General features: G+C 32.4%; 1 protein-coding gene across 1 annotated transcript in view; it reads left to right on the forward strand.

Annotated features, from left to right (window-relative positions):
• The window catches only part of MS3_00008473 (uncharacterized protein), a 39279-nt gene that overhangs the window by 8111 nt on the left and 3790 nt on the right, over positions 1–27378 (forward strand). The window lies entirely within an intron of this gene.

Here is a 27378-nt window from a genome sequence, read left to right on the forward strand (position 1 = left end):
TTTAAAAGTTATTTATAAACAGTTGTTAGACAACTAATAGCAATCATTCATATCTGTCCCTAATTATTTAAATTTATCATTCATGTCTTCATTATACATCCATCCACCATTGAATAGACTATTTGGCACATGAATTGCATAGTAATCATTTCTTGTTCCTTAAAAATACAAGCAAATAGGTAAATATATAAACCATTATGGTGATACATTTTAAATTATTCGATAATTAGATTCAAAATTGACTGGAAAACTTTTATTGAAAATATGTAATTACTATGTGATTAACAGATGTGATGGATAAATGGAATCGTACTCAAAATAAGAAGATTGCTAGCATTAAATATGGACAATTAGTTTGAGTAAATCGTTAAATAAATCTTTAAAATAATGAATCTTTTAAAAAGCTGAATTCACGAGTCGATCTATGCTAGATCATCATTGAAAATCTGTAATTACTGAACAGCTGCTATTAAGTATTAATGGTTCATCATCAAAATTAACTTCATCGCCTTATTAATGCTCACGCTATAGATTTCTTGCTGAATCTTGTTGAATATTTATTATAGTTTACAAAATCCTCATTTAATAAATAAGCTGAATAGTTACGAAGGTGAAATATTAAGAGAACTATTACTGTCAGAAGGGGTTTTGTGGATATTATAGTAATTTTAATAGTTGAGACCATGAGTCAATTGAAGATAGACCACCATGGAAAACCTGGGAACAATGGACGAACATTTTATCATAGTATGAGACACCTCAGTAGTGTGCATCCACGGTCCGACCTCGCGAGATTCGAACTCAGGACCTATCAGTCTCGCGCGCAAACGCCAACATCCATCGGTGTTAATGTCTAACTTCAACCAATCCACGAAATCGAGCGACATATCCACCAATGTCTTCAGTGAGTAACTGACTCACAACAGACCCGGTTGAAATCCACTGGTCATTGCTTCTTACTAGAACTCCAGGACATACCTCATGAAGCCAGTCACCAGCGAGCATATGTTAACTAGAGTTATGACTATACCGTACATTAACAAATTTCAATATGTTCAACAACAGAATATTTACGGCATAAAAATGTAATTTAAAAGGAGTATATAATTAAATAATTGTGACTTATGAATCGAAGAATGTACACAGCTATTGATTTCGTAGACGAAATCTTCTAAATTTACACATATTAACATATTTGCCCAATCTAACAACTTAATAACAGATCTTTATAAGTATCATGTAACTTAAAGGAATGGAATAGTTAGAAATTTCTGCAGCAATTTAGAAAACTCTCCCGGCCTCCTACGTTGTGCGAGCATGTACCTAAATTAATGGTTGCTCTGGTTGTCAGAAGGGTAGAGTTTAAATGGTTTGAATTATTTTTTCTGGTTAGCGTTTTTTTAGCGAGTTAGTTTTCTACAGGATTAGGTCGCTAACTACATGCCCAACCCACCTCTTTTATCCGGGTTTGGGACCGATAGTAGCCCAAGAAGGGCTCCAGGTGGAATTAATAGTTAGAAATTACTTAATTTTATTGATATAAACTAACTTCAGCTGTAAAATCATTTAAAGCTTGGAAATACTGAGTTTATTTTGTTTTTAATTGGAACAAATTTATCAATGTTCAAATTAATAGGTTCGAGTTGATTCAATTATCTGTATTAGTAATTGAAGACATTGAGTAACAAGTCACAGATACATTCACTCTTGAGTTTTAAAGTGATTGTATACTTTGTTTTGAATTCCATAAATTCATTCTTTCTTCTTGAATCATACTGTTTATACTTACTATTTTCAACCACCATTGATACTCACACTAATTCTACTACTCTGAGATTTGTCATAATATTTTCGTCTGTCTACGGTGACATGACATGACAACGTAAATGAATGTATATTTATTTTAACCTATGACATTCGATATAATACATAAATAGACTAAATTTGAAATTCAAAATTATTGGATTTTAGATAGTAGAAAGATTTTGTAGGTTTCGACTGTGACTCTCTTTAATATTGTAGTTGTATACTACTAAGGAAATCCAAAACTAGGATATATCAACTGTTCAATTTATTTCAGTTTGCAAGAATTCTCCAATTTATATTTGATAAAGATCTAATGTTGAATTACCATAACGCTCCTTTAATATGATCTGCCATATATAATCATAAGTAATGAGACAGTCAAAAGAATGGAGAACTTATTAAACTTAGAAAATTGACACTGATAGTTGATTGAAGTAGGGAATTTATTGAATTAAAAAGGCTTTTTTAAGATGAAGAGTAATTGATTGAATTTTTTTTCTGTGTGGTATATCTCATTCGGCAATGTTTACTCATGAAGAATTTAGTGATTACATCCTATATTACTCGTACTAGTCAGAGAGCTGAATATGAGCTTATCGTTTCGTTACAAGAGGCCTATGATGAGAGGTGATTGACAAGAAACGCTGTTCGACCATCTTTTTATCTTAATTGGAACTCATTAGTAAAGCTTATTGATGGAACTGATGCTGCCTGAAAGATTCCAACCCTCTTTAACCGGCGTCATTTTCAAATGCATTACCACGAAGCTACCTCCAGCAATATTTTATACAATCCAGGGACTTACAACTCAGTATTTTCTATGAATTCAGTTATTCATAATTTAACCTTTGAATTTCATTTCACTCAATAGGAAACTTTCCAATCATAATATGTTTCTATGCAGATACTTCATGGTACAACATATAGGCCATTCAATCAATTTGACGTTATAAGTTGTTTTTTGTACGTCTTCAAAAGTAACAGTTAAAATTAGGTTCAGTACAAGATATTTGTCAAGGAGAGAGAGAGAGAGAAAGAGAAGAATTTTTTTCCATACTACAACTGATCACTGAATTCTCGAAATACAATCTATGTTAGTGAGATATCAGAATAGACAAACAAACAAACCAACTGACTAACTAATTTACAAGTCAGTCTAAATGTGGTTAACATGCCAACAATTCTTACTGATAATATGTACCATACACATCAATGTCATTTGTTACGTGTAAAATAATATAAGATGATCTATCATGGTACTACTAAACTTATTAGTATGTATTTATATTATAGAACTTAATACTTACATGGAATACATCATCACTTATGATCAGTTCTGACAAGTTTTATTTATTAGAGGAAAAAATATGTATGTGTTATATGTATATTGTATGTTTGTATTCACTTAAATAATTGACTGCTTAACAAACTAACTGATTGTCCAATTCACTTGTTTTCACAGTTTTCTACTACACACTAACAATAATATCCATGGTAAATAAACACATGAGAAAATAGTAATGTACAACTGTCTACAAACTGCTACTCTTTTTCAATTCATGTTATTAAAATATTCAGTTTTTTGGTATTAATATGATGATGTTGCTAATAGTTTGTAAAGTTGACAGATAGTACGATTTTAAAAACTGTCATACTAATACTATTTATAGTACGACAATAACCATTATTATTACTGTTACTACTAATGGTAATATTCTAGTTGTTACTAACATGAATTACATAAGTTATTTATAAATTAAACCAACTTATAATGTTCAATTCGTGTAAGGTGTGAACACAGTAATCCATCGCATGAAATAAATGAAGGGGTTGTGCAAGATCATGGATTGATCGAAGTTAGACATTAACACCACTGGGTGCTGGTTCAGTGGTTTAGAGGTTAGGGATTTGCTTGCAAGCACAAAGATCCTGGACTCAACCTCCTGGAGCAAAATGATGGATATACACTACTGAGAAGTCTCTTACTAGGACGAAATGACCGTTCAATGCTTCTAAGTTTTCATTGATGGTTTAGTTAACATTAATTCGTGACTTGAACTGTGAAAATACTACAATCTCCAGAAATCCACCATACTAAAATATAATGTGTATATATGTACTTATCCATTAATTAATATGAATGTATTATTTAGAATTAATATTAATGCACTTGTTGTGTTATCTCTAATCCATTCTGAGAGTTTTCAATGGAGATAATTCTTAATATTATTCTGATGAATATGTCAATCATAGTCTGATGGATAAGTATTATTATCATTATTATTACCATTATTATTATTATTATTATTATTATTATTATTATTGATATTGGTCGTGACAATGGAGAGCAATAATTGAATAATCACACTGACAACATCCATTTATACATTAAATTTTCTCATTTTATTCTTTGTTTATTTCCATTTTCATTTATATTTATCTTTATGTCAATGTTAAACTTTAGCTCGAAAAAAAACACAACAACTAACACAATGTTAGTTGTCTCTTGTTTACTCGTCGACTGTCGCCCTCCTGATGAGTTTTCTTTGTGTTCTCCATTTTATTCATCTATTTATCTATCTATCCATCCATCAGTAGTATGTATTTGTGTGTATGTGTTTAGTTATTGAACTTTAGAAGAATAAACAATCAGTGAGTAAATACACTGACAGATGGCTTTCGTATGCGTGTGTATTTATGCACAAAGAGAGACAGTGAGAGGGAGGGGGAGTGGAAAGAGAGATGATTACTTTTTTGCGTTTCAATGTTTGTTTATTAGTTTATTAAAATTTCATCTTTTTTTTCAATGAAGTAAAATTTTTAATCGAGAAAAAAAAACCGTTCAATGTTCAGTTATAGACAGGATATATATATACTTATGACCTCAGTTTTAACTTTTACAGTTTCTGCGCAAACAACACAACACTATTCAATATGTGGTACATCATTGAATGTTAATTTTCTTTTAGTTCAATAGTGAATTTAATGATTAAAACAGAAAGCTGATGAGGTGGTTAGTTTTATTTTAAACAGGAGTTTTACTTCGTAATTATAAAATATGGTCTCTTACTGTAGAGGATATTTATAGGTTACTTGTATTCAATCATATTGTATCTTCGAAGGGTAACTTGGAAATACAAGGACCATCGAGTGAACAGCCTTGATGTTAGAAACAGAGTTATAACAGTGGCGAGTCGACTAATGTGGTAATGAATCTTGATCAACTAAGGTAGTTGAGACGTGTGTAACATATGCCCAGCCACTATCTACCTGGATGTTTGTTGGTGTAGAAATTAGGAATAGGGTAAATAAAGACGTGGCATTAGTCCATGAAGTTAGTGACTGACAGACTGAACTGTGTAAGTAGCCACTGAATATTTGGTTAGAATTCTGCTCGATTATAGTGACCTATAGTTCGAGACTCTGGATAACATAGTTTAGAGTTGATTTTATTGGTGAAGATACATTCACCCATGGTCTTAAAATACCTATACTACTTATATTGCTGATTTATTATTTCCTATCGAATCAATATTGTGTATACATAATTTTTCTACTGCCGTTTATTATATTACTACTCCTACCTATTCGGAATTTGTCTTGATAATATTATCTTGTATTGGTATTATGTGGTATTTCGAACTGATATAAATAGGTGTATCAGATTCTGCATTGTTTATAACTTCATTTAAGATTTGTTGGACAGAATATTAAAAGTTTGAAGGAAATAATGATGGTCTCATGCTGATGTTATTTTGCTGAAATCGCTAACCGATTAAAGTTAAACAACCATTGAAAACCGGGAAGCACTAGACAATGGTTTCATCCTAGTATGGGACTTCTCGGTAGTGAGCATCCCTTTCTCCCCTCTATAGGAGTTCAAACCCTGAGCTGTCGGTTTCGTACGCTAACGCTCAACATCTAGGCCACTGAGCTGGGTATACATTTCTAATTTCAATAAACCCACGATATTACACGACTATCTTCCACTGTCCTTTGCTGTTGTTTTGCCTAGAGTAATAATACATTGTGCTAGAGGTGCGTTAAACACTGAAAATCTTGATCAATACGGAGTTATTTCCAACAAAGATCTGCGATTTTAAAAACGAGGTAGTTGAACGTCAATTGGATAGGATGATCGGTCTTCTATATCAGAAATTAAAATGGAAATCATTAAATGAAGTATCTATCTGTCCCACCTTCATTTTCATTTCAGTTCAAATATCTTTTATTATTTATTTGAACACATAAACATTGGTACAATGAGGCACCAGATTCATATGCACCACATAATAAAAATGAGGCCAGTAGCAATTATGTTTGATTTGTATGAGGACTGTAATACTGTCCTGGGCGCCCAAACTGAAGCAGGCAGTTTTCTTAGGGAGCCACACCCGGAGCGTTTGACCTAAAGGTCTGATCCATAAAGCATTGAAGCAACATCAGGAGATACAATCCCAAGGTAGCCGGTGACCAACAATGGGTTCATACACCTTTTGTTCCCTCAGGACTTAGGAGCTCATGTGCACCACTTGGTTTTAAATCAAGGTTTTTCACCTCTCCTAGTTAAACCCCCAATTACCACCAACCCAGTTAAAGCGTCGGACATTCGATTTTCGTCCTCTCAATTTCGTAAACAACACCCCCGTCACGAGAAGACAGTGAGTAGAAAATCCCTGACAGTAACTGTATATGCGTGGTTATGTGAGAGCATTTCTAGAGGGAGGGCGGACTCTCCCCCATTCTCGTCCATATCAGGGCATTTGGAAGCAGTTCAAATATCAGTTCATGATGAAATGAATGATCTTGAGTTTTACAAGGATAATTGATTATTGTCAGAAACGAGATTTGGGAGATCGTAGTAATTTTAGTAGTTGACTTCATTAGTCGGTCTAGGCTAGATCACCAATGAAAACCTGGAAGCACTGGATGGCCGCAAATCCTCATTCAGGGAATAATAATGTGCTCACTAGTGACTAACTTCAAGATGAATCTCTCGGGGTTCGAGTAAGAATCCGTCACCAGTGGAGTTTAATCAGTGTCCGGTATGAGACGGTTATCTACCTCAGACAGTGAATGAAGGGTTGCGCAAGATCATGTATTGATGGAAGTTAGATATTAACACCGTTGGATGCCGGTTCAGTGGTCTATAGGTTAATCGTTCGCGTGCGAGATCGAAGGTACTGGGTTGGAATTCCTTTGGTAAGGGATCGTGAATGCACACTGCTGTTGAGTCCCGTGTTGGGATGAAACGGCCGTTCAGTGCTTCCAGGTATTCAATAGTTGTCTAGCTTAGGTTGGCTCATGAATTAAACTACTAAGATAATTGATCAATTCAAGTATGTATTGAATTATTATGTCCAAGTTATCAAATGTTGAATTACTTAACTTGTCAACGTCAATAATAACCAACAGTAATTGAATTGTTAAAACTGATAAGTTTAGCAACGTGATTGTACTATGTATAAGTTATTCTGTCTTTGTTTTATCTCATTAAATATAAATTCACCTAATAAGATTTGGGTAATATGCGTTAGACTATAATGAGTAAACAAGACAATTTATTTACTAGGATAAAATGTGAATGATCTATGAATTATTTGATTATGTAACTATTAGTATACAATGTAATTTCATTTTATTATTGGTTACAATTAGATAATGTGTAATGTTCATCATGTGATTGTCGGTTTGAAGTCAGTAACTTGTTAGATATTGCGTGTTGGACTTTCAAAGTTGAATTTCATGAGTTCAAATTCTGTTGTGAACATTAACACTAAGGTGTATCAGGTACGCGTAACTAATGAGTCCCAAATAGGACGAAACAAGTGTCCTGGATTTTACTGTTAGCCAATATTCAACTTGAATCAAAAATAAATAAATAAATAAATGGCAGTTATTGCTTAGACATTGTATTTTTTTTTCAAGTAGATTCTATCCTTTATTATACTGGTAGTCTAATGTTAGTAACTAAGACTTGCTTTCTATTTTTAATTTAACACCTTTGAATAGTAATATATCTTTCAACTGTCAAATTAGATATATCATCAATTAGCACTTGGTAATATTCATTCTGTAATTATTGTAATATAAAGGTTGACTTTTAATGGTCTGTCTGTATGTGTATATACTTGTGTGCATGTGTATATGTATGAATATGGTTCCCGTGAATAGATTCTCATATTTACACATTAATTTCTCCATGGATTAGACATTTTAGTAACTAATATGAGAGATATTATTTGTGTATTTTTGCGGTAGGATGTGAAGTAAACTTATTTACAACGACAATAATAACATAACAGTATCATCTTTAACATTTCAACTATTTAACTAGTATAAACTTATCAATGTTGCTAAGTTGGTTACCATTGTGTTTGCACACACGCATACACACATAGAGAAAGAGAGAGAGACACAATACAGTACATGTTTCTAATGTATGTACGTGCTAGTTGTCAAATTGTCCTTATTAATATCAGTCATTTATTAATAAATTACGTTTTGTAGTCAACTAACTAACTATATAGGTAAGTGACTAATTTCTGCTCTTCTCTTCCTCATTCAAGTACATAAAACTCTAGTAATTTCAAACTGCTATTACCATTAGTAGTAATGATGATGATAATTGTCAAAATGAAACCAAAATCTTAAATATTCTTAATTTCTTTTTTCGTCAAAATATCTATTAGCTGTTTTCACTTATTTTTTTCAAAATTTTAATCATGGTGGTTGTCTTAGTGATTAATTTTTTTTAAAAAAAATGAAGAAAAGAGGAAAACATGTCTATTTACACAGGTAAAAATGACTGATTTGTACATATGGATATTTGTTCGTCATTGTACATTATATCTTACTTAGTGTATATGTGTGTGTGTGTGGTACAGTGTGTATGTTTGTGTGTGTGATATTAAACGGTGTATGTAAATAGTACAAATTTGTAATTTGATGAGATTGTTTGAATGTAATAGGATATTTACTCAATACATATGAAGACTAATAATTACTGGATAAAACTATTCTACATTATAGTGTCTAAAACTCTTCAACAGTATGTACTAACAAATAACCCAGGTAATTGAACTCAAGATTTATGAGTCTTGGAGAGTGAATGTTCCACTTTTAGGGCAATGAATATGAATACCATAATACATGTTTACAGTTCTAGTCAATACGTAATGTAAAGTATGGTAATCAGTATCATATACTTATTAGTGACTAACTTCTGAAGGTAATTTCTGGAGTTCTAGTGAGAGACCATGACTAGTGGAGTCCTGTTATTGTCAGACTTGATATATGTATTACTAATACCAATGGATGATGATTGCTTAGTATTGTGATTTAACTGAAGTTAGAAATGTCAATTACTAGAGGTTTGGGTAGATGATCTAAAGGTTAAGTGAACGTCACGAGTTCTATTGAGCTTGGGTTCGATTCCTAGTGAGGTTATATAAGCACACTAGTGACGGCCATAATATTGGGAAGAAACAACTATTCAGTTCATTCTGATTTTCAACTGTAGTCTCATTTAGGTCAGCTTGTGATGTAGAACTATAAACACCAAGATTATTGATTCATGTAACTTTGTCACAATTCAAAGTTTCTACAAACTACACTTTATTTTAAACATTTCAATAGTATTGACTGAATCATATTATTGCATGAACTAGGCAAAAAAATATCATTGAGAAGAAAACACTCTCTGTCTTCCCTTAAACTATAAGATTAAAATCCCTTCATATCTTTCTTTCTATGAACTAATTCTTTCTTCCTGTACTATATCCTTATGTACAGTCTTTCTTTTATATATTACCACCATTGAATTAACTACTTCTATGAATCCGGTGTTCATCTTGCTGTGCTAATTAGGTATGGAAACTTGGACCGATGCATATTTGTGCCTGGTCTTACGTTGTAGCTGACTGACTGGCTGACAGACCAGTCAGATAGTTTCACTAGGTCATTCTGGAGCTCTGAACTATCACCTTTGCTTTGTATTGCTCTCCACCGTCAGCATATAGCAAGACCGACGATGACTGGAGACGAGGAAGGCCGTTTACATACACGAAGAACATCACTGGGCCAAAAACTGTACCCTGAAGCAGTCCACCAAGTACAGTTTTTCAGTTAAACAACTTTGAGTTCAGTCGTGCTCTTTTTTGACGTGCAGCTAGGAAGTCCTTCATCTACATAAATAAATCGCCTCTAATCCCTATATCACTCAGCTTGGTTAATAGCCGGTTATGAGGAACTTTGTCAAAAGCCTTATTGAAGTCAATGTAGGCTACATCTATGGGTAATTTTTTTATCTTTAACAGCGCACCAACTTTTACGGGCTACTAATAAGTTTGTGAGACATGAATAAGCTGCTCTACAGCCATGTTGCTTTGCAGAAACAATCTGGTTTTTTGTCTCTATACTTAAACAACTCTTTCAGAATAATCTTTTCCGATTTTATGCTTCTTGGCTTTAATGCTCTTTATGAGATTTGTATCCGGATCACTCAATATCACAGATGATAACTTTATCACTGAGCTATTTCGAATTGTAACTAATTTATTATGGCGATGAAATAATCAAATCAGTTGATTACTGTGTAGTAGTCAATGTTATGCTTGAATTCATTGATAAGTTATACCAACCTAATTATTGATCATAAATCAATTAATCATCATTTCTATTCTGTTAATCATAGGGTGATTTACTCATCCGTCTTTGTTTTATGCAATAAATATGAATTCATGAGATAACTGAAGCTAGACAATCACTGAAAACCTGAAAACACTAGGCGGCCGTTTCATCCTAGCATAGGACTCCTCAGAAGAGCGCATCCGCGATCCCGCTTCGCGAGATTCGGTCCCAGGACCTATCAGTCTCTCGCACGAACGCTTTACCTCTAGACCACTTGACTGGCATATAACGGTGTTAATGTCTGCTAGAACGAAACAACCCTTCAGTGCTTCTGTATTCTCAATGATGGTTTAACTTAGATCGGTTCATGATTTCAACGCAATTCAACAATCTTCACAACCCCTTAATGAGAAATTTGCGTTACGTTTTTGATGTTATTCGAAGTTTGATAGTGGCTAGAAGTGTAATGCAAGATAAGCATTTCACCCAATTCGGAACTCGTCGGCTAGATGTACCAACACCCCACTCTTGATATATACATCGGGACTCCAACACATTACTTGACTTAGGACGCTCATTGTGTTAACCGTAATAATAAAGACGGGAAGACTCAAACAACCTTTATAAATGGATTATTATTCAGACTAATTTGTTAATTCTATATCATGTAACTATTTTCCTACACTTGCTTTAGATAAATTTATATATATATATTTGATGGTTGTTCATTGAGTTGATTAAGAAATTTATAATGACAAATAATTGGTGTTACGTCATATAAAATACATAATGCAATTAGGAGTCAAATCCGTATAATTCTGGTGTAAAACACGACAATAAGCAGGAGGAATGTCTGTTTATTGAGAGAAGCTACAAAGCATTTACTTAATACATGTAAATAGCCATCAATCATCCATTTCCATCTTTCCGTGTGTTCTACCTCCTGAACTGTATTTTTGTTTGGTCTCCAAGTGTTCTGCAAACGTCGTGCTTCGATGCGCTGGAAGTCTTTATAATTGTTGCAACTTCAACGCCACATCCAGCTTCACAGTACTTACAAATGTCGTTGTGAGTAGTGTCCATTACATTAGGATTGTGATCTTTTGTAGTTATTTAACAAATAACAAAATTATTTGGTTCTATGATAAAGATGCAAGTTAGTTAACAAGAAAAAAACAGGAAAACGCGATAATTTTTTGTGGTAAAATCTACTGTTATAAGATTTCATCACTAAGCAGTTATATAAAAAAAGTTTGGTCACAAGATTTAATGCTTTTTAACTGAACCGTGAATATGCAGTAACGTTGAGAACTTCATCTTTTCATAATCGGTTACGAAAATTAATTTCAGCCTAAATTTTAATCGTCACAAACCTGTCATTTAATGAGCGGGTTTGGTAGAGTTAGTTGAATTTTTGTATTTACATCACAGATTAATATTAGTTAGGGTACTACAGAAAATTAAAAATCACTGAATAACTATTTCATTTTAATGTGCAACCCAACATTCTCAACGACCCTAATGGTCAAACCTATGATCGTTATGTTCCATAGTAATAACCTAATCTTATATAAATGACTATCTAACCGTCATTCAGTAGTTATTAAATCAATCCCATTGGACGTTAACTGCCTATATTCTAAAAAAATGTTCTGTTACCATTTGATTGATTTACTTTCAAATGAAATTTATAAGCTTTCTGTCCAGAGCTCAAAACTGTTCTATAATTATTGATCAGATTTTTCGTTGTACTTTATAAGAAAACTATTTATTAAAGGGTAATTTCAAGAATGTTCTTTTTTTGGATCGTTTTAAATAACGTATAGTTCTATGAATATTACTCATATATAAAACTATTTTACAAATTTCACTGGTTGAAATCATGAGTCAGTTGAAGCTAGACCACCATGGAAAACCTGGAAGCACTGGACGGCCGTTTCGTACTAGTATGGGACTTCAATTGACTCATGACTTCAACCAGTGAGATTTCTAAAATCTCCACAAAACCCCTTCTAATAATAATCATCTGCTCACTAGTGACTGACTTCAAGAGATACTCCTGGAGTTCTAGTGAGAAGCCGTTATCCGTGGAGTTCAACCAAGTCGGTTGTGAGATATCAACTCACTGAAGACATTGTTGTACGGTGGCGCAACTTCGTGGATTGGTTGAAGTTAGACAATAACACCATTGGATGCCGGCTCAGTGGTCTAGTGGTTAAACCGATAGATTCTGGGCTCGGATTTCTCGAACCGGGATGGTAAATACGCACTACTGAGGAGTCCCACAACAGGACCAAACGGTCGTCTAGTGCTTCCAGGTTTTCCATGGTGATCTAGCTTCAATGGACTCATGATTTCAACTATTAAAATTACTATAATATCCACAACACCCCTTCTGATATTTTACAAATGTTAAAATGGCGATTTCAATAGTAAAGCAAATAAGAGTACATTGTAGTGCAACATACATTTATTAGTTAATAAACAATTCGATATCTCTTCAATGTTATTCATTAATGAAGTAACAGACTGGAAAATAAAAATAAAAAAATAACATCATTGTTCTGAGCGTCAATGATTTCGTCAGTGAATACAAAATTGTTTCAACATAATTATTAATACTGTAGTGAACAAAAACACGGGTGGGGACAAACGGATGTACTTGAACACGAAATTACAGATCATTTCAATAGAATCTGAGAGCCATATAGTAAATAGTTAATTTGCAAAATATCAATCTATCATTTCAAACTTGACTGTTCCTTTTGCAAATATCAGTCCATTGTCTCAAATTTCATTGATCATACATTTTCATACCAATTGCGTTCCCTTCCTATTCTTTCCTTATTGATCTTCTACTGAAATACATTCTATCCCTGACAATCGTTATATACTACTTATATGTGGATATAAGTAACCCAAACCATAATATCACTCAAATTCTATAAACTATTTATTGATATAGATCACTTTGAATCAGATCCAAAAATACTTCCAGTTTCTAATTTTTATTGTTCAGAAAAAATAAAAATAGAAAACTGAAATGAACTAGAATTCTTCTTTCATTTTCCATGATCTTGCCGTTTGTACTGTTATCAGAATGAGTTTTCGTGGAGATTTTAGGAAATTTCACTGATTGAAATCATGAGTCAGTTGAAGCTAGACCACCATGGAAAACCTGGAAGCACTGGACGGCCGTTTCGTCCTAGTATGGGACTCCTCAGCAGTGCGCATCCACGATCCCGCACCACATGGGGCTCGAACCCAGGACCTACTGGCTTCGCGCGCGAGCACTTAACCATTAGACCACTGAGCCGGTACCCAACGGTGTTAATGTCTAACTTCAACCAATCCACGAAGTTGCGCCACCGAACACCACTGTCTTCAGTGATCTGATATCTCACAACAGACCTGGTTGAACTCCACTGGTGACGGCTTCTCACTAGAACTCCAGGAGGTTCTCCTGAAGTCACTCATGATTTCAACCAGTGAAGTTTGTACTTTTTTCAATCGATCAGATTACTTTTTTTAGAATAGATTTTTACCCAAGAAATCAATGATAAACAATATTGTTTCCATGTATATATATATATATATATATATATATATCGATGAGACAGATAAGCAAAAATAAAACAGCTGTGAACATTTATGTCAAATATTACTAACCATTATCGTTTCTTTTTTAACAATCATTTTATTCTCATTATTCTGTGAGAATTCTTGATTGATGCGATGAATAATTACCATCTTCAAGAACCGATAATAATCAGTATTGAGTGTTACACAACTATACTCACATTAAAGAGTAATATTCTGATGAATGCACACATAATTAAATCTATAGGGTAATGAGTTATGTATAAGTTGCTTAATATAGTTAATCAGTACAGACTATATCGAATGAATATATATGAGATTACTAAATTAAATATTTCTATGGATAATTTGATAAATTAACATTTGTGAACTTAAACTGAGTATCTCAGTTCCGTTCATGATTCTGATTATCCGTTGATAGACTTCAGAAAATCATAAGAAATATGAGTCACTTCTTCATAAAACATCATGCATATATATATATATATATATATATATATATATATATATATAGGGATTATTTGGCGGAAATAATAGGTTTTAACATCATCCATTTTCAAAAGTATATACCAGACCCTTCCCCGTCTTAATTGTGTTCTTGTTCAGTATGTTTCTGAATTGAATAAATTATCTCATTTTATCAGAATGCGGTTTGTGGAGATTTTAGTAATTTCAATGGTTGAAGTCACTAGTCAATTGAAGTTAGGCCGCCATGAAAAACCTGGAAGCACTGGACGCCCGTTTCGTCCTGTTGTGGGACTCCTCAGCAACGCGCATCCACAACCCCGTCTCGTAAGTTTAGAATCCAGTACCTATGAGTCTCGCACGCGAGCGTTTAAACATCAGACCACTGAGCTGGCCGACATCCAACGGTGTTAATGTCTAGTGCTACCAAGTTTTTCATGGTGGTCTAGCTTCAATTGACCCATGATCTCAATTATCTCATTTTGTTCAAAAACGAAATCCCTTAGCAATCTGTAGTGTTTTCACTCATATACAAGGTGTTTAGTTACAATATTAATGGTTATTGACTAATTAAAATTTGATCAATAGATTCTGTTATGAAATAACAGTCTAACTGAGAACAAAATGACAAAGTTTATTTAGATGACGAACTGATTTAAGTTAGACAATCATTGTAAATCAGGAAGCACTAGACAGTTCTTTCATCTCAGTATGAGTTTGCTCAACAGTGCTCATCCGCGAACTCACCATCAGTGATTGAATAAAAGAACTATGACCTCGCAAGTGGACAATTAACCCGTAGACCTCGGACATGGAATTGAGTGGTGTACAAGACTAACTTCGATCAATCCATCGATTAAACTGAATTTTAATTGAGATCATAAATCTATCAATGTTAGACCACCATTGAAAATCTGTAAATATTGGATGACCACTTCCGCCTAGTATGGGACTCATCAATAGTGCGCATCCACGACCCTGTGTGTGGAGCTGGAACCCAGGACCTTCAGTTTAAGTTTTTATTAGTAGTCTAACTTGTCAACTTTTTTACAAATCAACTGTTTGAATATCAGAATGGCCCAACTTGGTAGAAACAAAAGTGTATTTCTCACTAAATTTTTGTTACTGAGCCACAATAAGAATTTGTAATTCAGTAAATCTGTTCTATAAATAGTGAGCGATGATATTCGATCAGCGTTAAAATGAGTTTGAGAAACATAACATTGCTCACTACTCTCAGTCCCATAGAAACATATATCGTAATGCGTGTACATTTGTCTTAATCAATAACTCATTCGTACAAGCTTATCTTTTTTCATTATATAGAAGCATAACGAGAATGTTAGGTGACTGGAGATAGTCGACAGGAAACCCTGTTCGACTTAGATTTCATGCTTTTTGAAATTTATCTTCTTGTATAACAGTCAGATATATTGTCACTCAGCTATTCAGTCAGCGATTGACCTCCTATAGAACTGAATTACCATACACATAGTTTCATTTAACATTTTGAAAAGACCAAGAACAAAGATTCTAGCAGAATAGCATGAATTCATTTTATTTCTCAGGTTCTCATCAGTTAAATTACAACCTGTGATATTTAAAATCGTAATTATATAATGGGTTTAAATTACTTACATGTAAGAGTTTGGTTGGAAGTTATATTGAAGACATGTTCGTATAGTATAGCAAGGGTGTAAATAAAATTAGTAGACTAAATATTGTAAATATATACTGTAGATCACCAACGTAGATGATCTATGTCGAATGATCGAAGGCCTACTCGAGTTAGACGGGAATGGTGTGACGAACCAGCTAACGTCGAAGTCACACCTCGTGGTCAGCCCTTACGTGGACTACCCCATTGACTTATCAAGGTATTATAGATGTTTTGAAGACTGCAGAACACAGAAGACGTTATTACAGAAATCTATTATTTAAAGTAGATACAAGCGAAGGTAAGGCCACCAGCGCATGGGCCAGTCCATGGCGTACGATTAACTGATGCGCGTTGGTTGTCTTTGACCTTGACTAGGATCAATGATTTATTTGATATTCAATGACCCAACTGCCGGATGATTTCGCTGGGGCTCACTGAAATTTCACTGGCCCTACAATACCTTATATGAAAAAACATTCTACAACACTGATTGTGACAACAGCTCAAACGTCTAGAAACAAGTGATTACTTAATGAATAAATATTGATGGGAATATAGTGAGTAGAACTCAGTTGATAAAATAAAATAGTTGAAATAAAACTCAATGATGTAATAAATCCAAGGAGGAGTTTAAAGAAAAAAAAACTTTTTTGAAGATGCAGCGAAAGAGTATTTATCACCACGGCAAAGAAAGTTTAGTAACCGTCTCCTTTTGAACACCTAATTCTGATTATTGATTAATCATTAAGTCCTAGTAATCAATGTCATATTTAATACCATTAAAAGTTACAATATAATCACTAATTTGACTAAATTGACAATAGATCCACTATATTTTCTTCAATGTTAAATGGTTGACACTTGGCTAATTTCATTCTAAACAATAAACAAGGTAATTGTTATGATGAATTTTTTTTTGCAGTGAAATATCATAAATGCAACAATAATTCTATCCTAATCCATCTAATTCCTATTCAATATATGTATACATATATACAGTAGGGAAAGAATACTGATTTCTTATTAACTGACAGATTTTTCTTCAAGACATGTATATATATCTCTATTAACTAATGTAATAAATTGTCATTTAGACATTGATAAATACAACATTCAACGATTCAACAAATACATATACAAATAATATAAACTGATATATTAGTGACAGGAAAATACATACATTATGTAAGAAAGGTATAAAAAAGGTTAAATTATTATTATTATTATTATTACTATTACTATCATTAATATGGATAGATTAAATTATTATATCACTGTTCTTCTATTTCTTGATTAAATTATGCAACATTCAACTTTGTTTGTATACATATATAGTGCATCTATGTATATCTGTATCTATGTATGTTCAAATGTGGGTATTTCAACTAGACTAATGACAATCTCATCATGTGTCATGTATGTATGTATGTATGTATAGTGTATATGTATGTACAAATTGCATGTTAGTTATTCATTTTGTTTCATTACTGACAAGTTATAAGTAACTGGTAACAATAATTAAAGACGAGAATACTAAAAGAAAACGCACAAACTTTAAAAAAAAACATAAATCTTAGAAAGGTGTTTACAAACTGAGTAAAAAGTTCATATATTTTCAATTTAGAACATGTGTGTGTATGTGAGAGAGATTGATTATTACATGAAATAGCACGTATTTAACGAATCCTTAAGTTTAATTATGTAGATATAGAAATAATACTGTTATATATATATATGTATATATTACTGATTACAAGATGAGTAATACATTCCCTTTGGGAAAAAAGTCATAAGAATGAAGTGTTGGTTATCTGTAAATAATCAGTAAATTAAACGTGATGATATATTAAAAAAATATTAAAGTAGATGAAACGATTATTTCCGACATCATGAAATATTTAAATGTACGTGTTTATTCATGTGTATATGTGTATGTGCGTGCAACAGAGCAAGAAAGAAAGAATATAGTTATGATTACGTGTTGATCAGGATTTACGTAATATACAGTATCATCCATTGAAAAGTACTCAAGTAAACTAAACTGATAACATAGTTCTTACTCACCTTCGAAAAAAAAATAGACACTTGTTAAAGGATAGACTGACCGATTAGTAAATCTCAATCCTCTTTTTTCTTTAGTAAAATGACACACGTTTATCTGTAAAACACTAAAGTAAACATGAACAAAGGTTATTTAAATTAATCTATATAGTAGATATTAGGCCATACACGAAACCATAGAACTGAGCCTGAGCAAAATTCCCAAGTATTGTATGACATATCAATTTTACTTTTATAGTTAAAATCATAAGCTGATCTTAGCTAGAGAGTCATTGAAGACCTGGAATTGCCGGATATTTGTTTTGTCCTAGTATGGAACCCCTCAACGGTGCGCATCCACAACCTTATTACTGGCGGTTGAATCAAGGACACTTGGTCTCTCGTGAACACTTAGTATCTAGCTCACAGAGCCGGGAATCAGTGGTATGCATATCTAGCTTCAATTCATTCATGATAACGCATGACCATCTTCAATACTTAAACTAAGATATGCATATATTTCTAGGTCTCCAATAGTTGTTCAACTGGAAATTGTTGTCCATTTGTTTTGTTTCGTCACTAGAATTGAATGCCAACTCAGTGATCTGTAGGTTTAAAACTCAGTATGAATCTTTAAGATTCGAGATTCGATCCACAGTGGGGTTGTGGATATAAACCACCATTGAGGAGTCCTATATAAGGATGAAAAAAACTATTCAGAACTCTCAGACGTCTGACGATTGTCTAAATTAAAATCTCTCCTCCATGTAAAAATGCAAAGTTCGAATGAAAACCAATTTGATAAGAAAGAAAACCAATTGACCAACGAAAATTATTTACATTATACAACGGGGTTTCTTGAATGAACTTCTTAACTAATTGAAGCTCTTGGGTTTGAATCCAAACAGATGGATAGTAGATGCGCGCTACTGAGTAGTTTCATCCTGAGAGGAAATGGTCATCCAATGACACCAATTTTTTTAATGGTAGTCTAGCTAAGATCAGTTGAGGACTTAAACTATAAGTAAACAAATCTTGTTTACCAATTCTAACTGTATTATAAATCAAAAGGGATTTGGATAAATTATAAAACTCGATAATACTTGTCGAATAGTAATGAATTGAATTGAGTATTTCTTTGACTTCCTTTCATAGTTACGTACAACTAAATAAATTTAATCACTAATAGGAATTTTAAATCGAATTCTTAAAAAAGGGATTCTTTATATCAATAAATATTTAGAATAATAAGTGGAATATCATCATCCATACAGATTAGTTAAAATACCATTCAGAGATTATAAAACAAATGCTTCATCCTAGCATTAGATTCCTCTTTAATACTCATTGATAACCTTGACAGAAATCATACCCAGTATCTTTAAGGTCTTATGGCGAGCCCATAAACATGGGATAACTGTCTTCTTAACAAATAAAAATAAAGATCAATTAGTGAGTGAATGACGGGGGAAAATTCACCGAATTTCAATCATGAATATGAAAACACAACTTAACATTATCAACTGAAGATTGATACTATTATTACATTATTAAAATTTTGACTAATTATTATTGTTTCCAATAGAAAACTAATTGATTTATTGATCAATAACTAATTCTAGTGTTTGTTTTCATGGAGGTGATTGTATTGTTCAAAACTCAACGAATTAATGTAATGTTAGCATGGTGATGGTTAGGTTGTATGGCGGCCTGCTGGAATATGTGAGCTACCTGTTCCTGCCATCTAGATATCTCAACAAGTTATCTGTTTTCTTGTTTGTTTTAACATATGATTATGCCCTATTAGTCTCATAACCTATTCAGGCGCGTTTATGAAAAGTTTACGACATTTCACTGTACAAGTTACATAAGAACCCAATCACAGACATCGTGGTTGTTGGCAGTATTCAGATGTCGATTACTAAACTGCTAACATCTAACTGGGGACCATTCAATATTTTATCGTTAGGATCAATCAAGAAATAAGAAAAGGAAAATTGTTATAAATACTTTGTGCTGAAAATTCAATATTGTTCCAAAAATAGAATATTGAATAAAGCCACTAATAATAATAATAATAATCCGACGGTATCAATTGATTGACTATAGAAAACAGTGGACGATTAATCAATAAATTGATGAATTTGTAACTCTCGAAATGAATTCCACTTATAATGAATGTTTAGTGTATTTTGTTCAGTTATTTTTCCTAATTTTATTGCTTTAATCAACCATAATTAGTTAATTAAGGACAGTGTAGGTTATTTTACATTATCGATGTATGAACTTCAGTATTTGATTTCCACGCTAACCTATTAATATTACATATATATGATGAGAAAAGTGGCTTTTCTAATATACTATTGTGGTGTACGCTACTTATGTTGACAGACATAAGTAGTATGTAACATCAATCAGAAATGGAATGTCTGTCAAAAGAGGGTTGAGAAGATTGAACTGAAGAAAACAGAGAGGGAAACATAAAGGAATTGAGAATTGGAAGAATCATGAAAGATGTAAAGGACAATTGATGGAATATGCTCAAATGAAGTATTTAGTGTATATTTTTCATATTTTAAGAAGGGACTCTGTATTTTTGCATTGTACAGTAAATAGGTCTTCACCAACTGAGTGTTCGTTCACTACACTATAATGATACAAGATATATTTTGAAATTGACCAGTGGAGTATTTTTGAGTTATATTGAACATATCTAGCAAAAAAAACTGAATAGTTTTCATTATTTTACTGTTAAGAAAGGGCATTAAACTATTCTGAATGTTCCGTATATTTCGAAGAATTTAGAGAAATTCTAAGAAGACAAACATGGTAGCTGTTTTTTATGGTGTAAGTTTTTTATAGTTTTTCATAAAGTAACATGGTTAGCAACCGAAATAAGCATCAGTTTTAATTTTAAAGTGCATTATATATCAAACATTTATCCATTTTTACCTATTCTGTAACATAAATTTCAACTTAATTCAACTGTTTTCAATATTATTTATACTGATAACTAGATTTTTCATTTATAATGTCACCAGATAATCCATGACCACCATGACTAGTGTTCCATGGTCACAATGCTATGAATCTTCTTGTAGATCAAGTAAAACAATCTTCTAGAACTTTTATCATTATCTAATTACTGTCCATCTGATTAAGAAGTTTCAAACATATAGAATAGTTTGTTTGCTATTAAAACAACTCTATGTGCTGAATGGAGTGCGGGGGGGGAGGAGAAATACATTTGAAGTTAACCATCAATACTGGTCAAGTAATGTTAAAAAATCACATGATTAATGAAGATTGTCTAGATCATAGTTTAAATCATGAATGATTAGGTTTTTTGGTACTAACAGATTGTGGAATAATACTACTCATTAATTATAAAAAGTAGTATAGAGCCTCGCTTCTAATATATTTTTAAAATAAAATTTGGATCGTAATTAATTAGATAAAATAAAACTGTTATACAACTAGAGGCTATCTTCTGTGGTGGACTGTTATTCATATATTATGAATAGATTATCACTACATATTCTATACAGAAATAATTTATTAATTGTTATTCTTAGTTTGATAATTTAGACACTGGGTATGAAGGAATAGTCTAATTGTCAAGTTTAATACTTACTTACTTACGCCTGTTACTCCCAACGGAGCATAGGTCACCGACCAGCGTTGTCCGACCCACTCTCTTCTGGGCCTTCATTTCCAGTTCTGTCCAATTTTTGTTCATTTTTCTCATGTCTGGCTCTATTTCTCGACGTAATATGTTCTTTGGTATTCTTCTTTCCCTTTGGCCTTGAGGATTGCAAGTGAGGGCTGGTCTTATGACACAGTTGGGTGCTATCCTCAATGTATGTCCTATCCACTTCTGATTTCTTTTAATAGAGAACCCAATATTATTCTATCCGCCTACTCAACTTTCGAACTGTGGGTTCAGATTAACAGCAAGAATATTCAGTGGTTTCAAGATATCACATACTTCATTTGTATCACTATAGTCGCTAATAAATTATGCAGTTTCTATTAATGACACATTTGTAAATATTGAGTTTACATCTAACGATAACATCCTTTTAATTTGAAATATTTATGGATAGTTTAGTGGATACAGTACTAGTCAGTTTCTTCATGGTCAGTGTCAAAATGACAATCGATATACTTTTTGTATAAGAGGTGTGTTGATGAAACGTTCATAATATGAGTATTGAGTAGTTTATTATCTGAGAAATACACAGATTAATTATTAATTGTGCCTTATCACTTAAATTTACAACAAAACACATTGAATGAATTAAATTTTACACGAGAAAAGAGTTCCTAAGATGAATGATTAATGGAAATTATGTTTCATTTCCAATCTTTCAAATTACTATTCAAGTAATTAATGTCAATATAGATAAGACATTCAAAAGAAGACATCATGGAAGACCTTAGTCTTTTTTTTTAAAAAGTACTCCGAGTTTACTAAAATTGTAATGAAATCAATACATATATACACAAATATAAATTTCAGAAATGTTACATACACCTATAAATAACCATCTAGTCTTCTGATTGATCATTTGAGAATCATTAACCTTAGTTATTACTAAGTAAGAAGTCATGAGTTATATAATCCATATTATGTGTGCATGTAATTTGTGTGTAAGTGTATACTTTGTTCACTGAAATGTTTCAAGTTTGATCGGAATACTCACTATCTTTTAAAACCAATTATATGATGTGTATTGTCATATTGAGTAATTTTTGTTTTGTACTAAATTATGCAACAATATAATATGTATATATATATTCTTGAATTTGTATCTATTTAGATATAAGAATACGTTATAGTAAACCTTTATTTTTTATTGTCTCTCAGCTGAATTGATCCGTAACATTCTCAATGTTTAATAGGTGTGCCAGCCAAGTCTAGGATTTTCGTTCATTTTTTTGTTAATTTATTAGGTGAATACTGCAAATATTGGAATATAATTTTTCATCATGTATCTATTTCAAACCTATTTGCTTACTTGTAACTGTATACTATGAACATGATAGTGTAGCCGTATAAGAAGCACAAATACAATATTTATTTAAACTATGAGTCAATTGAAACTAGACCACCAGAGAAAACATGGAAGCACTGAACAGACGTCTCGTCCTACTGCAGGACTCCTTAGCATTGCGCATCCACGATCCCGCCTCGTAAAGTTCGAACTCAGGACCTATCGTTCTCGCGCACAGGCGCTTAACATATAAGCCGCTGAGTCGGCATCCAGCAGTGTCAATGTGTAACTTTAAATAATCCACCATCCACCATTGTTTTCAGTGCGTTACTATCTCACAACAGACTCGGTTGGACTCCATTGGTCACTTCTGAGGAGTCTCACAATAGGTTTTCCATGATGTTCTAGCTTCAATTGACTCATGATCCCAACTATTAAAATTACTGTAATATCCACAAAAGCTCATCCTGATAACAATAACAGTTTTTGGAATGAAATCTTCAATGGAAATTATACTTTAATATCGAGCATTTTTCCACTGAATTAATGGAAAAAAGATCCAGAAGTGCTGGACACAACTCACTTATTGAAGATGTTGAAGATAATCACGACCTTAAAACTATTCGTAAATCAAAGCTTAAATTTGCCACACTATCATAATGGGTCGGTTCAAACAAAATATTGTATCTGTATGGTTGTGTGTCGTACCATTGAGATTGAATATCGAGCACATATGTATATATGTCATAATAAAATGTAATTGATTTCAATCGATAAATGGTATCGATAATAAAGGTTTTTCATGTTTGGATATAGATATATGTACACATAAAAATTTACAAAGTGAGTCGTCATGTAGTAATTGCAAGGCAAACTAAAAGGGTCGTAAACATAGATCCAAAAAAAGTATATAACTGAGGCGAGAGGGCTATGGAGATTGTTAGTTTTTTCTTAGTTTACATCATAAACTGATGTTGGTTAAATACTTTTTGTAAATCAGGAAGCACTATACAATTTTTTCATCATTTCATGAGGCTACTCAGCGCTATTGTTCAGTGATTCCAGGTTTTCACTGTTTTAATGTTCACTCTAAAAAGCTTTGCTAAGATCAATCTGTTTATTCATTTAATAAGAGCAAAATCTGAATGGAATAATATATATATATATAGAGAAAGGGTGTACCATAAAATTACTTGTATACTCCATTTCTATCACGTTATTTTTAAGTTACATTTCTAAACACTTTTTATTTGTAACAACATAAGTGATGTACATACTGGAAATATCTTCATACTTTACTAGAGGTTTGTATGTATAAATTGATTTATCAAGGGAAGTAAAATTGTTTCTCTCTCCTCCATAGTTTGTCAACATTCCTGACATAAAGCTGAAAACTTGAATTTACTCTCAAAATTAATGATCACACTAAAACTTAGATGATAAAATTCAACTCTGTAATTGATTACTGATAGACAACCAGTTATTCTTATAAGATTTTTATAATGATTTATTTAATTTCTTCATAGTATCATTTCAATTGATGTCAATTAATGAAAGTGTCTCATATCATGATGAAGTAACTGTTTAATACTCTGTAATTTCCTATAATACTCCAACTAATATCAATGTCATAGTGAATGTTAACTATAAATGAATTATATTCATTCAGTCATAGATTTTGTAAACATTTAATTGATTGAATACATTCCATCTTAAATGTTACTGATTGGGATCATGAACCGATTGATGTCAGACCACCTTTGGAAACCTGGAAGCACTAGACGACCGTTTCGTTTTATTGTGGGACTCCTCAGCAGCGGGCATCCACGATCCTGCCTGCGGGATTCGAACCCAGAGCCTTCGGCGAACGCTTAATCTACTGAACCACTAAGTCGGCATCCAATGGTGACAGTGTTTAACATCAACCAATCGACGAAATTGCGCGACCGTCTTCCATTGTACTGAGGTAGATACCTGTCTCTACCCGACATGGATTAGCTCTCTCTCTCTCTCTCTCTCTATATATATATATATATATATATATATATATATGGTTGTGTGTGTATGTGTGCATGTGAATATGTATGTATGGATATATTAGTAAAAAATGAACAATTCTATTTAGAATTTATGTTGATTGAAGCATAAATGATAAAGTTTTTTTACACAATGATACAAATAATCATGTATATTACCAATCATTATTATCATTTCCTAATGAGTAAAAATTATTTTTTGCCCATATTATTTTTTTAAATAAAAGAAATATATATAGAAACGGAAATTGACATTTAAATGAACAAATGTTAAAAATAGAACACATATTTCCTTGTGTCTATGGCTATCTTACTCGCCTCCCCCTCTCTTGCTCCCTTTCTGTTTGTTTCTTTGTTTTCCCTAATTTTATTCACGGTCGAAACACATGTCATATATTATTATTATTACTAATGGTGAATACTATAAAAAGATGAAGTTATTGAATGTCATTAAAAATCAAAATCTTGTTTGTTTCAATGTTTCAATATTTCTTCATTAAGAATATTGAACATTGAACGGAAATATGGATGAATTATTATTGTCAAATGAATTGTTTATTAAAACAAGAACAAAAAATTAGAGATAAGATAAATATGTAAGGCTTTTATATTGTTGTTGTTGAGGGGAAAAAGTGTCTAATATTATACATTTACACTTGAGATGATTATTTTCAAATGATAAATAAATGAGTATTCATGTGTATAAATAGGAAATGTATCATTTATGAAAACATGATTATAAACATGAAAGCAATGGATGGTTGTTTCATTCTGATATGAGACTTCTAAGCAGTGTATATTCATGAATCTGTTCTCAGGAATCAAATCTAGAACCTTAGGTCTTGCAAGCAGACGGTTAATTAATAAACCACTGAGTTGGGTTGCTTTTAATGATGACTTAACTTAGATCAGTTTATGACTTTAATGAAATTTCTGTAATTGTTTTAAAGAATTCATAATGAAAAGAATAATTGAAGTTCATTAGTCTAAAGATTAAGCGTTCACATGAGAGATCGTGGATGAGCACTGCTGAGGAGTCCCACAATAGGACGAAACGGCCGTCCAGTGCTTCCAGGTTTTCACTTGTGGTGGTCTAACATCAATCGGTTCATGATCTCAATCAAAAACAATAAGATTTGTTTACTAATTGGTTACATGCTTTACAATGTTGTATTTAGTCGAGAATTAATTATATTACTTATATCATTACTGTTCAAGCTAAGTCGTGAAAAGATTGACTTTTTCTCGACCGTGGTATATTCCATTCCGTTTGCTTTAGTTATTCTATACTTTTGTAGAAAGCTATTGGTAATTACGAGATAGCTGAATTCATGAGTTGGTCTAAGCTAGACCACCATTGAATACCTGGAAGCACTAGACGGCCGTTTCGTTTCAACACCGAACTCCTCAGAAATGCGCATCCACGATCTCGCATGCGAACGCTTAGTCTTTAGACTATTGAGCCGTCATCCAACGGTATTAATGTCTATAACTTCAATCAACTGATGATCTTGAGCAATCATTCATCTATTGTCTGAGGTAGATACCTGTCGGGTCGGACTCCACTAGTCACGGCTAAGGAGTCCCACACTGGGACGAAACAGCCGTCCAGTGCCTCCAGGTTTTCACTGGTGGTCTAGCTTAGATCGACTAATAAAGTCAAGTTTTAAAATCATTACAATCTCCACAAACCTTCACTCTAATAATAATTATGAGATAAACAAAAGTGTACAAATGCCCACTTTATATTACCTTCTTTTGTATTTAGTAGTTTAGGTGTACGTACCAAAGAATTTACATTAGAAGAATAGAGGTACATACCATAATGATTAAGAATAAAACAGTCAACATGGCTTTTAATAATTAAATTGACTGTCATCTGTTGGATAGTGGTTAACATGTTGATATTTTAAAATCTTTCGAAATAATTAACAATTAAACAATTTTGAATTTATTACATTTCACAAAGGCCACTAATGAAAAACAAAATTAGAATTGAACATACACATTGAAAGGGATACAATTGTCAATCTTCTACTTATCTGGTGACTTTAATTTCCATTATCAAACTACGTAATATATATATTCCCTTATTATAAAACTTTATTGCCATGTAATTCAGAAATTTCTCGTATAGAATTGT

Source organism: Schistosoma haematobium, chromosome 6, assembly GCF_000699445.3.
Source record: "Schistosoma haematobium chromosome 6, whole genome shotgun sequence".
In the NCBI taxonomy this organism is placed as follows: domain Eukaryota; kingdom Metazoa; phylum Platyhelminthes; class Trematoda; order Strigeidida; family Schistosomatidae; genus Schistosoma; species Schistosoma haematobium.